The sequence below is a fragment of the Coregonus lavaretus genome (assembly GCF_964263955.1).
Source record: "Coregonus lavaretus genome assembly, contig: HAP1_SCAFFOLD_2916, whole genome shotgun sequence".
Classification (NCBI taxonomy): Eukaryota; Metazoa; Chordata; class Actinopteri; order Salmoniformes; family Salmonidae; genus Coregonus; species Coregonus lavaretus.
In genome coordinates, this window is record NW_028164294.1 from 3,497 (window position 1) to 20,042 (window position 16,546).

The 16,546-nt window shown below is 46.6% G+C and overlaps 1 pseudogene across 1 annotated transcript; it reads right to left on the reverse strand.

The window, feature by feature from the left end:
• Positions 1-601: 601 nt before the first annotated feature.
• LOC311117238 (selenoprotein Pa-like) lies at positions 602-9,448 on the reverse strand (annotated as a pseudogene). The gene is made up of 5 exons: positions 9,290-9,448; positions 7,769-7,999; positions 7,363-7,575; positions 2,466-2,583; positions 602-2,362 (listed from the first exon to the last, which is right to left on the reverse strand). The product of its transcript is annotated as a selenoprotein Pa-like (transcript).
• Positions 9,449-16,546: the final 7,098 nt, after the last annotated feature.

Genomic DNA, 16,546 nt, shown 5'->3' on the forward strand with positions numbered 1-16,546 from the left:
TTCCTAGAACATTACCAACATTTAAATTAAGTGTAACTTTTAGGAAACGTTCTGTTAAAGTAATTAAATACCAAGAAAATAAAGTTTGATTGTCAAGTTCCTTAAATGTGCTGAGAATGTTCCAAAGCCAAGCAACTATCCTGCACCATTCCCAGAAAGTTGTGTGAAAGTATGCAAAATAACAACAGGACAACCACACTCTCACCAAGCTCTAAGAAATATAAGTTTCTCAGAACGTTATGTGCTAGCTGGGTTAGTACAAACTTTAATTTACTGAAAATGTTAGGCAATCATAGCTTGTTTTGTTTGCATTTTAATAAATCAATCTAAAGATCAGTCTGTCAGGTGACAGGCCAGAAATAAACATGGCTTACAAAAGGCTATTAATTCCAGTGTTGCCCTCTGCGCAAATACACGAGCGAGAGAGAGCGAGAGAGCGAGAGCGCGAGAGAGCGTGAGAGCGAGAGCGCGAGAGAGCGAGAGAGCGAGAGTGCGAGAGAGCGAGAGAGCGAGAGCGAGAGAGAGCGAGAGTGCGAGAGAGCGAGAGAGTGCGAGAGAGCGAGAGAGCGTGAGAGAGAAGATAAACAAGACCACAGTGCAATATGAGTGCATCAACCAACTTTATTGAGATTTTCTTACATGTTCCACCACCTACACGCCACAGTCAGAATGAATGTGTTTTGTACAAAGCATCGGGTGTTCTAGGTGACCGTAGTCTTCCCCAGAAGCCTTCATTAAGTACAATATATTCAATATTTCTCTCTACCCACCTTCTTCATTCTAGCTGGTTTATTTGTTAGTTGAAAAGTGGTCACTCTTTGTTTTGTTAGTTCACAAACAGTGCATTATACATATGTGTGCAATATTGCCAAACAAAAATAACAGTTACAGTAAGATGGAAAACCAAACACACTTTATAACAGCTGTACTCTATGAATATTGAGGTTTGTCTACAAAACACACTACTGCTTTAATAAACACAATAGAGTTCATTCGAAGGTATGCAAAAATAAATGTTGTTGCTTGAAAGGAATGAAATTAGACATTTAGTTGAAGAAAAAGTTGAAAAGTTTGGTGTGGTCATAATAGAAAAATCATACTCTTGTCAATTATGTATTTTAACCAAATTGGCTGAGTATAACAATGTCTAACTTCGGTTCAGATCATTCTTTCCTGGCCAGTTTATTTCAGTATTTGCCACTACTCCTTCATACTCCTTACTCAAATATTTGGAACTTTGAACTTTAGGGGGTGGTCATATTGTATGGCCCTCCCCCTCCCCTCTCCCCAGCTGGACATCAGACAGACACCACTAGAGCGTAGTTTCTGTGCCTGCCTTCATTTTGGATGGAGGGAGCAAAACCGAGGAGGAGAAACGTCAACATAATCACCCCATACACTCCCGGGAGGGTGAGACCAACACACTGACGGAGAGAGAGAGGGTGGAGGGTACCTTCCTTGATGTCATACTATCCCTTTGGGCACATCTCAAATAACATCCTGTTCCCCATATCGTAATAGGTTTAGGCTTGGCATTCCCTTACTAGACCCAATGTATTCCTCCATCCCTCTCTATCAGGTGTGGCTTTACAGTACAGGGGCAAAACGAGTTGGTAAGATGGTATGAGCGCTTTGCCCCGATGTTGGTCTCACAGATGTTAATATGATATCTATAAGCAAGGTAACTGTCACAGAGCCATGGCCCTGCTTACAGCTGCTCTCAGCCTCAGGTTTCAACACCCGGGGATCAGGCTCACATCACTGGCTGAGGCTGCTGTCAGTCAGCGGGGGGCGAGCGTCACTGTCAGGTCTCCCTGATGTGATTGGTGGAGTCACCCATCAGTCCCTGTCACTGTCAGGAGGCGGGCAGCGCCTCATCACAGTGTCAGAGCCCGATTGGCTCGTTGCTCACCCCATCGCCAAACAGCCTCCGTCAGTGTCAGCATCAGCTGACCTTGGAGGAGGGACTTAGATCAGACCCCTCCTTCAAATGTCAGCTGAGCTCCGCCTTTCACCTGGCCCTCCCCTTCACTCAGGGCCTCTGCATAATATTCCCTTCCTGCGCCTCCATGGGCTGCTGACCCATATGCTCCTGACCAACGTGGGCCTGGCCATGGTGGAGCCCCTCAGCGCCATGTTGGTGCTGCTGCTGCTCCACCCCATGGCCACGACCGTGACCGTGCCCCACCCCCCTCTCACCATGGTGACCGTGACCATGGCTGTTGTCATGGTGACCGTGCCCGTTGCCATAGTGATGATGGCCGTGTCCACCGTGAGGTGTATCCCCTCCAGTGGCTGGCTTCTCTTCTCCCTCAGGCTTCGCCTCTGTCATCCTGTTGCACTCTGCTGGGATCTCCGTGCTCTGTGTGTGAGAGAGGAGGATGGGTGTTGGTTTCTCTTTCATAACTCATATAACTAATTCTCACATACAAACACAGACATACCGAGTGCGTGTGTGTGCGTACCTCATACATGCAGTCCCCACATATGCGTTGGCAGTAGGTCTCCTTAATGGCGTTCTCTACGTAGTGAGTACCCAGGATGGAAAAGGGGAGGGAGATATGGTGGGTCAGACGACCACACCTGAGAGAGAAACAGAGAGAGAGACAAAAACATACATGATCAATTACACATCTTAGAATCAGCTATTAAAGACTAGCAGAACACACTGGATTCTCCAATTACATAGAATGAACTACAGGACAAAATACAAAACCTCCAATCCAAAAAGGTATGTGGTGGTGATGGTATCCTAAATACAATTATAAAATATACAGACCACAAATTTCAATTGGCTATACTTAAACTCTTTAACATGATCCTCAGCTCTGGCATCTTCCCCAATATTTGGAACCAAGGAATGATCACCCCAATCCACAAAAGTGGAGACAAATTTGACCCCAATAACTACCGTGGGATATGCGTCAACAGCAACCTTGGGAAAATCCTCTGCATTATCATTAATAATAATAATAATAATAATAATAATAAGCCATTTAGCAGACGCTTTTATCCAAAGCGACTTACAGTCATGTGCGCATACATTTTTACGTATGGGTGGTCCCGGGGATCGAACCCACTACCCTGGCGTTACAAGCGCCATGCTCTACCAATCAGCAGACTCCTACATTTCCTCAGTGAAAACAATGTCCTGAGCAAATATCAAATTGGCTTTTTACCAAATTACCGTACGACCAACCACGTATTCACCATGTACACTCTCATTGCCAAAAAAATTAACAAAAATAATAGCACCTTACTTTAACTGTTGTGTCATCATCCCTGTGTACAGCCCATGCTTTGTTGATTTCAAAAAATACTTTCACTCAATTTGGCATGAGCATCTGCTATATAAATTAATGGAAAGCGGTGTTGGGGGGAAAAAAACACTAGAACAGTCTGCACCCGGCCTCACTCTACTAGACTCTGAAGTCAAATGTCTACCGTTTGCTGATGATCTGGTGCTTCTTTCCCCAACCAAAGTGTGCCTACAGCAGCATCTAGATCTTCTGCACAGATTCTGTCAGACCTGGGCCCAGAATATTGGTGTTCCAAAAAAGGTCCAGATGCCATGACCACAAATACAAATTCCATCTTGACACCATTGCCCTAGAGCATACAAAAAATGATTCCTACCTCAGCCTTAACATCAGCACCACAGGTAACTTCCACAAAGCTGTGAACGATTTGAGAGACAAGGCAAGAAGGGCCTTCTACGACATCAAAAGGAATATAAAATGCGACATCCCAATTAGGATCTGGCTAAAAATACTTGAATCAGTTATAGAACACATTTCCCTTTATGGTTGTGAGGTCTGGGGTCCACTCACCAACCAAGAATTCACAAAATAGGACAAACACCAAATTGAGACTGCATGCAGAATTCTACAAAAACATCCTCCGTGTACAACTTAAAACACCAAATAATGCATTCAGAGCAGAATTAGGACGATACCCGCTAATGATCAAAATCCAGAAATGAGCTGTTAAATTCTACAACCACCTAAACAGAAGCGATTCCCAAACCTTCCATAACAAAGCCATCACCTACAGAGAGATGAACCTAGAGAAGAGTCCCCTCAGCAAGCTGGTTCTGGGGCTCTGTTCACAAACACAAACATACCCTACAGAGCTCCAGGACAGCAACACAATTAGACCCAACCAAATCATGAGAAAACAAAAAGATAATTACTTGACACATTGGAAATAATTTACCAAAAAACTGAGCAAACTGTAATGCTAATTGGCCCCAGTCAGAGAGTACACAGGGGCAGAATAACTGACCACTGTGTCTGGCCCAAAATTAAGGAAAGCTTTGACTATGTACAGACATGCCACTGTAGACAGACCTGGCTATCGAGAGAAGACAGGCTATGTGCACACTGCCCACAAAATGAGATGGAAACTGTGCTGCACTTCCTAACCTCCTGCTAAATGTATGACCATATTAGACACATATTTGCCTCAGATTACACAGACCCACAAAGAATTAGAAAACAAATTAGGTGAAATACCACAGTGTGCCATCACATCAGCAAGTTGTGTGACCTGTTGCCACAAGAAAAGGGCAAACTACTGTAAATACAACCCAAATGTATGTTTATTTATTTTCCCGTTTGTACTTCAACTATTTGCAGCATGGTACAACACTGTATATACATTTCTGATTGTTTATTTCACTTTTGTGTGAAACCCCTTGACTTTTTCCACATTTTGTTGTGTTACAGCCTGAATTTTAAATGGATTACATTTAAATGTTGTGTCACTGGCCTACACACAATACCCTATAATGTCAAAGTAGAATTATGTTTTTAGAAATTGTTACTAATTAATTAAAAATGAAAAGCTAAATGTCTTGAGTCAATAAGTATTCAACCGCTTTGTTATGGCAAGCCTAAATAAGTTCAGGAGTATAAATGTGTTGTACAAGTCACATAATAAGTTGCATGGACTGACTGTGTGCAATAATAGTGTTTAACGTGATTTTTTAATGACTACCTCATCTCTGTACCCCACACATACAATTGTAAGGTCCCTCAGTCAAGCAGTGAATTTCAAACACAGATTCAACCACAAAGAGCAGCGAGGTTTTCCGATGCCTCGCAAAGAAGGGCACCTATTGGTAAATCAGGGATTTCACCGTGAAGCCAATAGTTACAGAGTTTATTGGTTGTGATAGGAGAAAACTGAGGGTGGATCAACAACATTGTAGTTACTCCAAAATACTAACCTAATTGACTAAAGTAATAATGCAAAAAATGTGGCAAAGCAATTCGAATACAAAGTGTTAGGTTTGGGGCAAATCCAATACAACACATTACTGAGTACCACTCTCCATATTTTCAAGCATAGTGGTGGCTGCATCATGTTATGGATATGCTTGTAATCGTTAAGGACTGGGGAGTTTTTCAGGATAAAAAATTAATGGAATGGAGTTAAGCACAGGCAAAATCCTAGAGGAAAACCTGTTTCAGTTTGCTTTCCACCGAACACTGGGAGATTAATTCACCTTTCAGCAGGACAATAACCTCAGGCCAAATCTACGCTGGAGTTGTTTACCAAGAAGACAGTGAATGTTCATGAGTGGCCGAGTTACAGTTTTGACTTAAAAATGGTTGTCTAGCAATGATCAACAACCACTTTGACAGAGCTTGAAGCATTTTGAATAGAATAATGGGCAAATGTTGCACAATCCAGGTGTGGAAAGCTCTTAGAGACTTACACAGAAAGACTCACAGCTGTAATAGCTGCCAAAGGTGTTTCTACAAAGTATTGACTCAGGGGTGATATATTTCTGTATTTCATTTTCAATAAATTTGCAAGAATTTCTAAAAACATGTTTTCACTTTGTCTTTATGGGGTATTGTGTGTAGATGGGTGAGAGAAGAAATGTAATTGAATCAATTTTGAATTCAGGCTGTAACACAACAAAATGTGGAATAAGTCAAGGGGTATGAATACTTTCTGAAGGCACTGTATTTCACTTGCTTTGGCAATGTAAACATACAGTTTCCCATGCCTATAAGGCCCCCCTCCTGGAGGACCTGAGCCCTTGGACCATGCCTCAGGACTACCTGGCCTGATGACTCCTGTCCTCAGTCCACCTGGTTGTGCTGCTGCTCCAGTTTCAACTGTTCTGCCTGCGGCTATGGAACCCTGACCTGTTCACCGGACATGCTACCTTGTCTCAGACCTGCTGTTTTCAACTCTCTCTCTCTACCACACCTGCTATTTCAACATCTAAATGCCTGGCTATGAAAAGCCATGTGACATTTACTCCTGATGTACTGACCTGTTGCAACCTCTACAACCACTGTGATTATTATTTGACCCTGCTGGACATCTATGAACGTCTTGGAGAAAAATCTTGCCTTAATGGCCATGTACTGTTATAATCTCCGTCCGGCACAGCCAGAAGGGCAGAAACCTAGGAAGAAACCTAGAGAGGGCCACCCCTCAGAGCCTGGTCCATCTCTAGGTTTCTTCCTGGGTTTCTGCCTTTCTAGGGGTGTTTTTCCTAGCCACCATGCTTCTACATCTGCATTGCTTGCTGTTTGGGGTTTTAGGCTGGGTTTCTGTATAGCACTTTGTGACATCTGCTGATGTAAAAAGGGCTTTATAAATAAATGTGATTGATTGATTTGATTGAAAGACAGAGATACTTTAATGATTACACAGCAGCATGCTGTAGGAAAAAGAGATTTGTATATGAGATATATGATACTGTATAAGACAAGATACTGTGTGTGAAAGAGAGAGAGGAACAGACAGCATGCTGAGCACGGTTTGTATTTCTGAGTAGACCAAGCGCAGACAGGCAGACAGACAGACAAGAGACTGACAGACAGACAAACAGAGAGACAAGAGACTGATGGGCAGGAGACAGACAGATAAGAGACAGACAGACAAGAGACATACAGAGACAGACAGACGAGAGACAGACAGACAAGAGACAGACAGACAGATGAGACAGCCATACGAGATACTGACAGACGAGAGACAGACAGACAAGAGACAGACATACAGAGACAAACAGACAGACACAGACAGACAGACGAGAGACTGACAGACAGGAGACAGACAGACAGACAGACAGGAGACAGACAGGAGACAGACGGACAAGAGACAGACAGACAGGAGACAAACAGACAGACACAGAGACAGACAAACGAGAGACTGACAGACAGGAGACAGACAGATGAGAGACAGACAGGAGACAGACAGACAGTAGACAGACAGAAAAGACAGACAGACAGATGAGACAGCCATACGAGAGACTGACAGACAGGAGACAGACAGACAAGAGACAGACATACAGAGACAAACATACAGACACAGACAGACAGACAGTCAGGAGCTGACCTGTCATAGATGAGGAAGTCATCCTTCTTTCCAGCCAGGGCCTGCCACACGTCCTCCTGTTTGGGCTCCTGTTTGTACAGCATGATGTTCTCAGACAGTTTCTGGCTCAGCAAGGTGTGAAGGCGCTGGGCCTGCTCCCCCTGGTGGTTCACCACCATATAGGTCACATTGTCCAAACCCTGGCCCTCCAGCTTTAGGCGCAGCTCATCCAATCTGTTCAGAGGAAGTGAAAAGTCAGGATATGGAGAGATGGCCAAACAAAATCATGAAATAACAAAATAAAGAACAGGCATTCTATAAAGAGATGTGCTGCTGATTATTGGAAAAGCGTCAATTTATAACACACTCCACTAGGGGTAGAAAAGTGGTTAAGGGAATGGAACAGAGCCCTATCTGGTCCACTTACAAGGATGCCTGCACCAAGCAGAACATACAGCTGGCCTGGAGGAGGGCCACCACTGTGACCTGGCCCATAACCTCCTTCATTGGCTCCACCTCCCCAATGCTCCAACCAGGCGGCGGCTTACAGCGGGTCCCCTCCCCCTCACTTTCTGCTCCGCCCCCAGGGAGCAGGCAGAGAGCCAGGAGCAGGCTGAGCCCCACCCTCATCGCGGTGCCGTGCCGCAGGCTCGATCTGCTGAAGGGGTGAGAGTAGAAGAGGAAGAGAAAGAGAGAGAGAGCGAGAGAGAGACAGAGACAGAGAGAGCGAGAGAGAGAGAGAGAGAGAGAGCGAGAGAAAGAGAAGCAAGAGTCAGGTTAGAGTCAGCTCAGCTAATAAAGATAAGATTTGAACAGTGTCCCTTTCCTGTGACAACACTAGAGAGAAAGACCAAGCTGACAAGCTGAGAGAATGATGGGGATGTCCTCTATGTAAAAATCTTGGGTGTGTCCCAATTTTCCTAAATGACTTCTCTTTCTCTGAAAGGAACTGATTTATTAGGTAAAATAAATGATGGAAATCTATGGGTTCTTTGTCTTTTCAATGGGAGTTAAAGGGGCAATCTGCAGTTGCTGCATCCATTTTTGGACTTATAAATTAATTATATGTGCCATTGATTCTTGAAGAATATAACTTATTTTTTTATTTTTTTGTAATTTAGCAGACGCTCTTATCCAGAACGACTTACATTAGTGAGTGCATATATTTCCGTACTGGTCCTTATAAATGCCTTGTGAGCTTAGTTCAACTGTCGTAGCCCATCAGAACCCAAAATATAAGCTTGTTTTACTCCAATGTTTGTAAACAAAGTAAATGTAAACAAACACTATATAGCCACAAAACATGGTTAAAACTATACTTTTCATATCATGGATGGTCAGTTTTTGCATCCATAGCTCTGTCTATGAATTTGAGAATGGTTACATTTCTCCAGCCCCATCCCTCAGCTTATTACAGAAAAAGTGGCGCGGAGAGGCTTTGCTATTGTTTCAACTGCAGATTGGCCCTTTAACGGAGACAAAGAATGGAAGACTTTAAAAAATATATATTTATCTGCTGATATGAAATAAATTAGTGATTAGAATAAAGGTAATTATTTCTGATGTTTTACATTTCTAGCCTTTTATTTTAGGGATATATATTTGTATTTTTAATTCTGTTGCACAACCAAAGGCAAACTGATGAACGACAGAAAAAGAAAGGTTTCGGAGAGGGGTGGGTAAATGCAGAAAGTTCTCTCTCTCTGCATATTCATGTTATAGAAGCACTTAATTGTGAACCAGCTGGAAATTATTAAATACATGCCTTACGGAGACAACACCAGCATCAAAGAACAAAGCTATTTTTTTTTATATATCAAAACACTATCTCAATTTATTCATATCAAGTGATCGTGCATCACAGGTTATATACATAAAAAATATGTAGGCTATTCTCTGTATTATGAGCATGCACAACAAGTTACGAAATAATTCTGCAGTCACTTACCGTCTGGTAAAATCTCCCTCAGCTCAGCTCTGTCTAGCAGTAGCTTTTGGAACAACAGCAACACTCTCTGCTCCCCCCTTTATACTCACACTGTTGTTTTCCTGTATGCCCAAAAGGAGGACAAAGTTCATGATGGGTGTCTGTGCAGATGCACTTCTGCACATCTTGCATATATATATATATATATATATATATATATATATATATATATATATATATATATATATATATGTGTGTGTGTGTGTGTGTGTGTGTGAGTGAGTGAGTGAGTGAGTGAGTGAGTGAGTGAGTGAGTGAGTGAGTGAGTGAGTGAGTGAGTGAGTGAGTGAGTGAGTGAGTGAGTGAGTGAGTGAGTGAGTGAGTGAGTGAGTGAGTGAGTGAGTGAGTGAGTGAGTGAGTGAGTGAGTGAGACAGACAGACAGAGAGACAGACAGAGAGACAGAGACAGAGACAGAGAGAGAGAGAGAGAGAGAGACAGACAGACAGCCAGAGACAGAGACAGAGAGAGAGCTCAGATGACTACATCTGTCTCATCCCTTTGCCTGAAAAAGTGAAGCCTGCCACAGAATGGTTAAAGAACAGACCATTTTGACATCCTGTTTTTCTCTGGAGGGAAGAAGCGAAAAAAGCGAAGTGAAAAAAGGGGGTGAGGGGTGGGAGAGGGAGTGGGGGTTGGCCAGTGTCCAGCATGTTATGCAAGCCAGCACAAATACAGTATATAACCTGATCGCCTAACTGAACAATTGGACACAAAACAGATAAATCTAACAAAAAGGAGAGAGAGCTTGCATGTATGGACTTGCAACGCGTGAAGGCTATACTGTGTTGTAAAGTTGCACAGAAAAATGCACAGAAAAATCCCAAAGTTTTTCCATGTACTGTCTTGCAGCATGCACAGAGCAAGGCCAACAAGGGGCTGTAGTTACTGAGGAAAATAACATTTCACACACAGACTAAAACAGTCACCTCAAATTGACTAGATTGGTATGAAAATTCCAATCTTCTATTAAGAGGTTTTAACTGCCAATGGCTTATCTCTGGTGTTCCATTACAAGGGCACAGTGAAATAAAGTAAATGATTCCAAGACATCATAAAAAAATACAAGGATGCAATGAACTCTTGGGAAACACAGAGCTTAAGTCCTTAAGCAGCAAAGTGGTTCTCATTCAGTATGGATCTAGGCCAGATTATGAAACAGTGATCACTAAGGGGGCAGAAGTCCCTAGAGTGAGAGAGTGAGAGAGAGAATAGAAGATAGGACCACAGCAAGTCAATGACATAAGACTTGATTGAACTAATCTACAGTGGGGAAAAAAATATTTAGTCAGCCACCAATTGTGCAAGTTCTCCCACTTAAAAAGATGAGAGAGGCCTGTAATTTTCATCATAGGTACAGGTCAACTATGACAGACAAAATGAGAATTTTTTTTCCAGAAAATCACATTGTAGGATTTTTATGAATTTATTTGCAAATTATGGTGGAATAATAATACAAAGTATTTGGTCAATACAATAAGTATTTGGTCAATAACAAACGTTTCTCAATACTTTGTTATATACCCTTTGTTGGCAATGACACAGGTCAAACGTTTTCTGTAAGTCTTCACAAGGTTTTCACACACTGTTGCTGGTATTTTGGCCCATTCCTCCATGCAGATCTCCTCTAGAGCAGTGATGTTTTGGGGCTGTCGCTGGGCAACACGGACTTTCAACTCCCTCCAAAGATTTTCTATGGGGTTGAGATCTGGAGACTGGCTAGGCCACTCCAGGACCTTGAAATGCTTCTTACGAAGCCACTCCTTCGTTGCCCGGGCGGTGTGTTTGGGATCATTGTCATGCTGAAAGACCCAGCCACGTTTCATCATCAATGCCCTTGCTGATGGAAGGAGGTTTTCACTCAAAATCTCACGATACATGGCCCCATTCATTCTTTCCTTTACACGGATCAGTCGTCCTGGTCCCTTTGCAGAAAAACAGCCCCAAAGCATGATGTTTCCACCCCCATGCTTCACAGTAGGTATGGTGTTCTTTGGATGCAACTCAGCATTCTTTGTCCTCCAAACACGACGAGTTGAGTTTTTGCCAAAAAGTTCTATTTTGGTTTCATCTGACCATATGACATTCTCCCAATCCTCTTCTGGATCATCCAAATGCACTCTAGCAAACTTCAGACGGGCCTGGACATGTACTGGCTTAAGCAGGGGGACACGTCTGGCACTGCAGGATTTGAGTCCCTGGCGGCGTAGTGTGTTACTGATGGTAGGCTTTGTTACTTTGGTCCCAGCTCTCTGCAGGTCATTCACTAGGTCCCCCCATGTGGTTCTGGGATTTTTGCTCACCGTTCTTGTGATCATTTTGACCCCACGGGGTGAGATCTTGCGTGGAGCCCCAGATCGAGGGAGATTATCAGTGGTCTTGTATGTCTTCCATTTCCTAATAATTGCTCCCACAGTTGATTTCTTCAAACCAAGCTGCTTACCTATTGCAGATTCAGTCTTCCCAGCCTGGTGCAGGTCTACAATTTTGTTTCTGGTGTCCTTTGACAGCTCTTTGGTCTTGGCCATAGTGGAGTTTGGAGTGTGACTGTTTGAGGTTGTGGACAGGTGTCTTTTATACAGGTAACGAGTGGAGGACAGAGGAGCCTCTTAAAGAAGAAGTTACAGGTCTGTGAGAGCCAGAAATCTTGCTTGTTTGTAGGTGGCCAAATACTTATCTTCCACCATAATTTGCAAATAAATTCATAAAAAATCCTACAATGTGATTTTCTGGAATTTTCTTTCTCAATTTGTCTGTCATAGTTGACGTGTACCTATGATGAAAATTACAGGCCTCTCTCATCTTTTTAAGTGGGAGAACTTGCACAATTGGTGGCTGACTAAATACTTTTTTCCCCCACTGTACTTATTATGGCAGTAGGTACCATACACTCTAAAAATTAGGGGTTCAACAAGGGTTCTTCTACGAACCTTAGGGTTCTTGGCACTGAAAACTGCCCCCCAAAGGTTCTTCCGAGCTACTCTCACATGGAACAATCACCCACACAGACAAGGGAGCAGAGGGAACACTTATACACAGACTAATGATGGGATGAGAACCAGGTGTGTGTGATTAACAAGACAAATGGAGTGATGATAATGGGAGCGGCAGTGGTTAGTAAGCCGGTGACGACGAACGCCGAAGCCTGCCCGAACAAGGAGGGGAGGCAGCCTCGGTGGAAGTCGTGACAATACCCCACCTTGACGCGCAGCTCCAGCAGCGCGCCGACCCCGGCCTCGGGGATGGCCAGGAGGACACGGAGTAGGGCGAGCCGGATGGCGACGGTGGAAATCCCGCAAGAGGGAGGGATCGAGGATATCCCTCACCGGAACCCAGCACCGTTCCTCCGGACCGTACCCATCCCACTCCACAAGGTACTGAAGGGACCCCACCCGGTGCCTCGAATCCAGGATGGAACGGACCGTGTACGCCGGGGCCCCCTCGATGTCCAGAGGAGGTGGAGGAACCTCCTGCACCTCAGACTCCTGGAGCGGACCAACCACCACCGGCCTGAGGAGAGACACATACAACGAGGGGTTAATACGGTAATCAGGGGGAAGTAATAATCTATAAGTGACCTCGTTTATTCTCCTCAGGACTTTGAACGGCCCCACAAACTGCGGGCTCAGCTTCCGGCAGGGCAGGCGGAGGGGCAGATTCCGGGTCGAGAGCCAGACCGGATCCCCCGGTACGAAGACCGGGGCCTCCCTGCGGTGGCGGTCAGCGTTGGCCTTCTGACGACGCACAGCGCGCTGAAGGTGAACGTGGGCAGCGTCCCATGTCTCCTCCACGTGCCGAAACCAGTCATCCACCGCAGGAGCCTCGGTCTGGCTCTGGTGCCAGAACCGGTTGGTAACCTTGAACACATTGGAAAGGCGTTAGGTTGTTAGAGGAGTGGCGGAGAGAGTTCTGGGCATATTCTGCCCATGGCAAAAACACCAACCACTCCCCCGGCCGGTCCTGGCAATAAGACCGCAGGAACCTACCCACATCCTGATTTACCCGTTCCACCTACCCATTATTCTCGGGGTGGAACCCAGAGGTCAGGCTAAACGAGACCCCCAGACGTTCCATGAACGCCTTCCAGACCTTGGACGTGAACTGGGGACCTCGGTCGGACACTATATCCTCTGGTACCCCGTAGTGCCGGAAGACGTGAGTAAACAGGGCCTCCACAGTTTTCAGGGCCGTGGGGAGACCGGGCAGAGGAAGGAGGCGGGCAGGACTTGGAGAAGCGGTCCACAACGACCAGGATGGTGGTGTTACCTTGGGAGAGGGGAAGATCAGTCAAGAAATCAACACTTAGGTGAGACCATGGTCGTTGTGGAACTGGTAAAGGTTGTAATTTACCCGCTGGGAGGTGCCTAGGTGCCTTACTCTGGGTGCACACCGAGCAGGAGGAGACGTACACCCTCACGTCCTTAGCCAAAGTAGGCCACCAGTACTTTCCGGTCAGGCAGCGCACTGTATGATCGATACCTGGGTGACCAGAGGAGGTTGACGTGTGTGACCAGTAGATCAGACGATCACGGAAAAGAGCAGGCACGTACTGCAGCCCAGCTGGACACTGAGATGGAGATGGATCTGTTCGTAATGCCTGCTGTATATCCGCGTCCATCGCCCATACTACCGGCACCACAATGCAGGAGGCCGGGAGTATGGGGGTGTTGTCTCTGGGCCTCTCCTCTGTGTCACAGTGCGTCTGCCTTCACGTTCTTCGTACCCGGAATGTATGATAGAGTGAAATCAAACCGGGTGAAGAATAGGGCCCACCTGGCCTGGCGAGGATTCAGCCTCCTCGCTGCCCGGATGTACTGTACTCCAGGTTACGGTGGTCCGTCAAAGACGAGGAAAGAGTATTTCGCCCCTTCGAGCCAATGCCTCCACACGGTCAAAGATCGGACAACAGCCAACAGCTCCCGATCACCAACGCCATAGTTCTGCTCCGCCGGGCTGAGCTTCTTAGAGAAGAAGGCACGGGGGCAGAGTTTGGGTGGCGTGCCCGAGCGTTGAGACAGGACAGCGCCCATCCCTCCCTCGGACGCATCCACCTCCACTACGAACGGTAGTGATGGATCGGGGTGGGCCAGTACCGGGGCTGAGGTGAACAGACCCCGCAGTTTGCTGAAGGCCAGGTCAGCAGACCAGCGGAGCCGGGACGGCCCACCCTTCAACAGTGAGGTAATGGGAGCTGTGACCTTGCCAAAGCCCCGGATAAACCTCCGATAGTAGTTGGCAAAACCAAGGAAGCGCTGCACCTCCTTAACCGTGGTTGGAGTCGGCCAATTACGCACGGCTGAAATGCGATCTCCCTCCATCTCCACACCTGAGGTGGTAATGTGGTATCCAAGGAAGGAGACGGACGGCTGGAAAAACAAACACTTTTCTGCCTTGGCATAAAGGTCATTTTCCAACAGTCGGACCAGTACTTTGCGAACCAGGGACACATGCTCGGTGCGCGTAGCGGAATACAACAGGATGTCATCGATGTAGACCACCACACCGCGACCAAGCATGTCCCGGAACACCTCATTCACAAAGGACTGGAAGACGGATGGAGCATTCATCAAACCGTAGGGCAACACCAGGTATTCATAATGCTCCAAGGTTGTGCTGAATGCTGTCTTCCACTCATCCCCCTCCCGAATACGCACCAGGTTGTAGGCACTCCTGAGATCTAATTTAGTGAAGAAAGGGGCTCCATGCATTGACTCAATCACTGAAGGAATGAGGGGGAGAGGATAACTAAATCTTATCGTCGCCTTGTTCAGTGATCGATAATCAATGCACGGATGTAGACCGCCAACTATCTTCTTCACAAAGAAGAAACTCGAGGAAGCAGGTGAAGTGGAGGGACGTATGTACCCCTGGCCCAGGGACTCGGTGACGTATGTTTCCATAGCCTCCATTTCAGCCTGCGACAGTGGATACACATGACTCCTGGGAGGTACAGCGTCTACCCGAAGGTTTATCGCGCAATCCCCCGCCCGATGAGGTGGTAATTTAGTCGCCTGCATCTTTGAAAACGCGAGCACCAGATCATGGTATTCGGGGGGAATGCACACGGTGGAGGTACCGTCTGGACTTTCCACCGTGGTTGCACCAACGGAAACACCTAGACACCTACCCTGACACTCTCGCGACCACCCCGTAAGAACCCTCTGCGGCCATGAGAAAGTGGGGTTGTGAAGGCCTAGCCACGGGATACCTAATACTACAGGGTAAGCAGGAGACTCAATAATCGAAAAAGTGATCTGCTCCCAATGAGTCTCCTGGGTGATCATGGTGACTGGTACAGTAACCTCCTTTACCAACCCGGACCCTAATGGTCGACTATCAAGTGCTCTAATAGGGAGTGGAATGGATAGGGGAACCAACGAAATGCCTTGACGGCGTGAGAATGCCCTGTCCATAAAGTTCCCAGCTGCGCCTGAATCGACTAGCGTCTTACACTGGGGAACTACCATGTGATCGGGAAAGGAGATAGGTAGGGTACAGTGCGCAGCAGAGGGCTCTGAACGAGTGTGTGTGTTCGATACCTGGGGTGATGCGAGAGTGCCTGGCCTGCCGCCTCCAGAACCAAAAGTGCTTTGATGACTACGTGTATTGGACTGTCCCTTCGTGCCACCAGAGTGGCACTGTCGCTGTCGTCCTCCGCTCTCTCGGACGGCGGCTCCACCCAGCTCCATCAACTCGGGCTCCGAGTCCTCCGGGGTGGAAACGGGCAGACCCCTACCAGGACATCCTCTGGCTGCCAGCAGGTTGTCCAGCCGGATGGCCATGTCCACCAGTTGTGTAAAGAATAACATGGTGTCCCGGCAGGCTAGCGCCCGTCGGACGTCCTCCCGCAGATGGCACCGGAAATGGTAAATCAGGGCCCGCTCGTTCCACCCGGACCCTGCTGCCAGAGTCCGAAACTCCAACGCGAAGTCCAGCCGCTCACCCGCCTCTCGACCCTCGGGCGGGTGATCGAAGACCGCCCGAAAGAGGCGAGCGAACTCCCTGTAGTTCTCCAACGCGGCTCCTCCTTCGTTCCACACCGCGTTGGCCCATTCCAGGGCTTTCCCGTGAGGCTGGAAACGAGGACGGACACCTTCTCCCGTTCCGATGGGGCCGGTCAGATGGTGGAAAAGTGGAGCTCCAGTTGAAGGATAAATCCTTGGCAGAGCGCCGCCATCCCATCGAACTCCTGTGGTCGGGATATCTGGATCCCTCCGGGT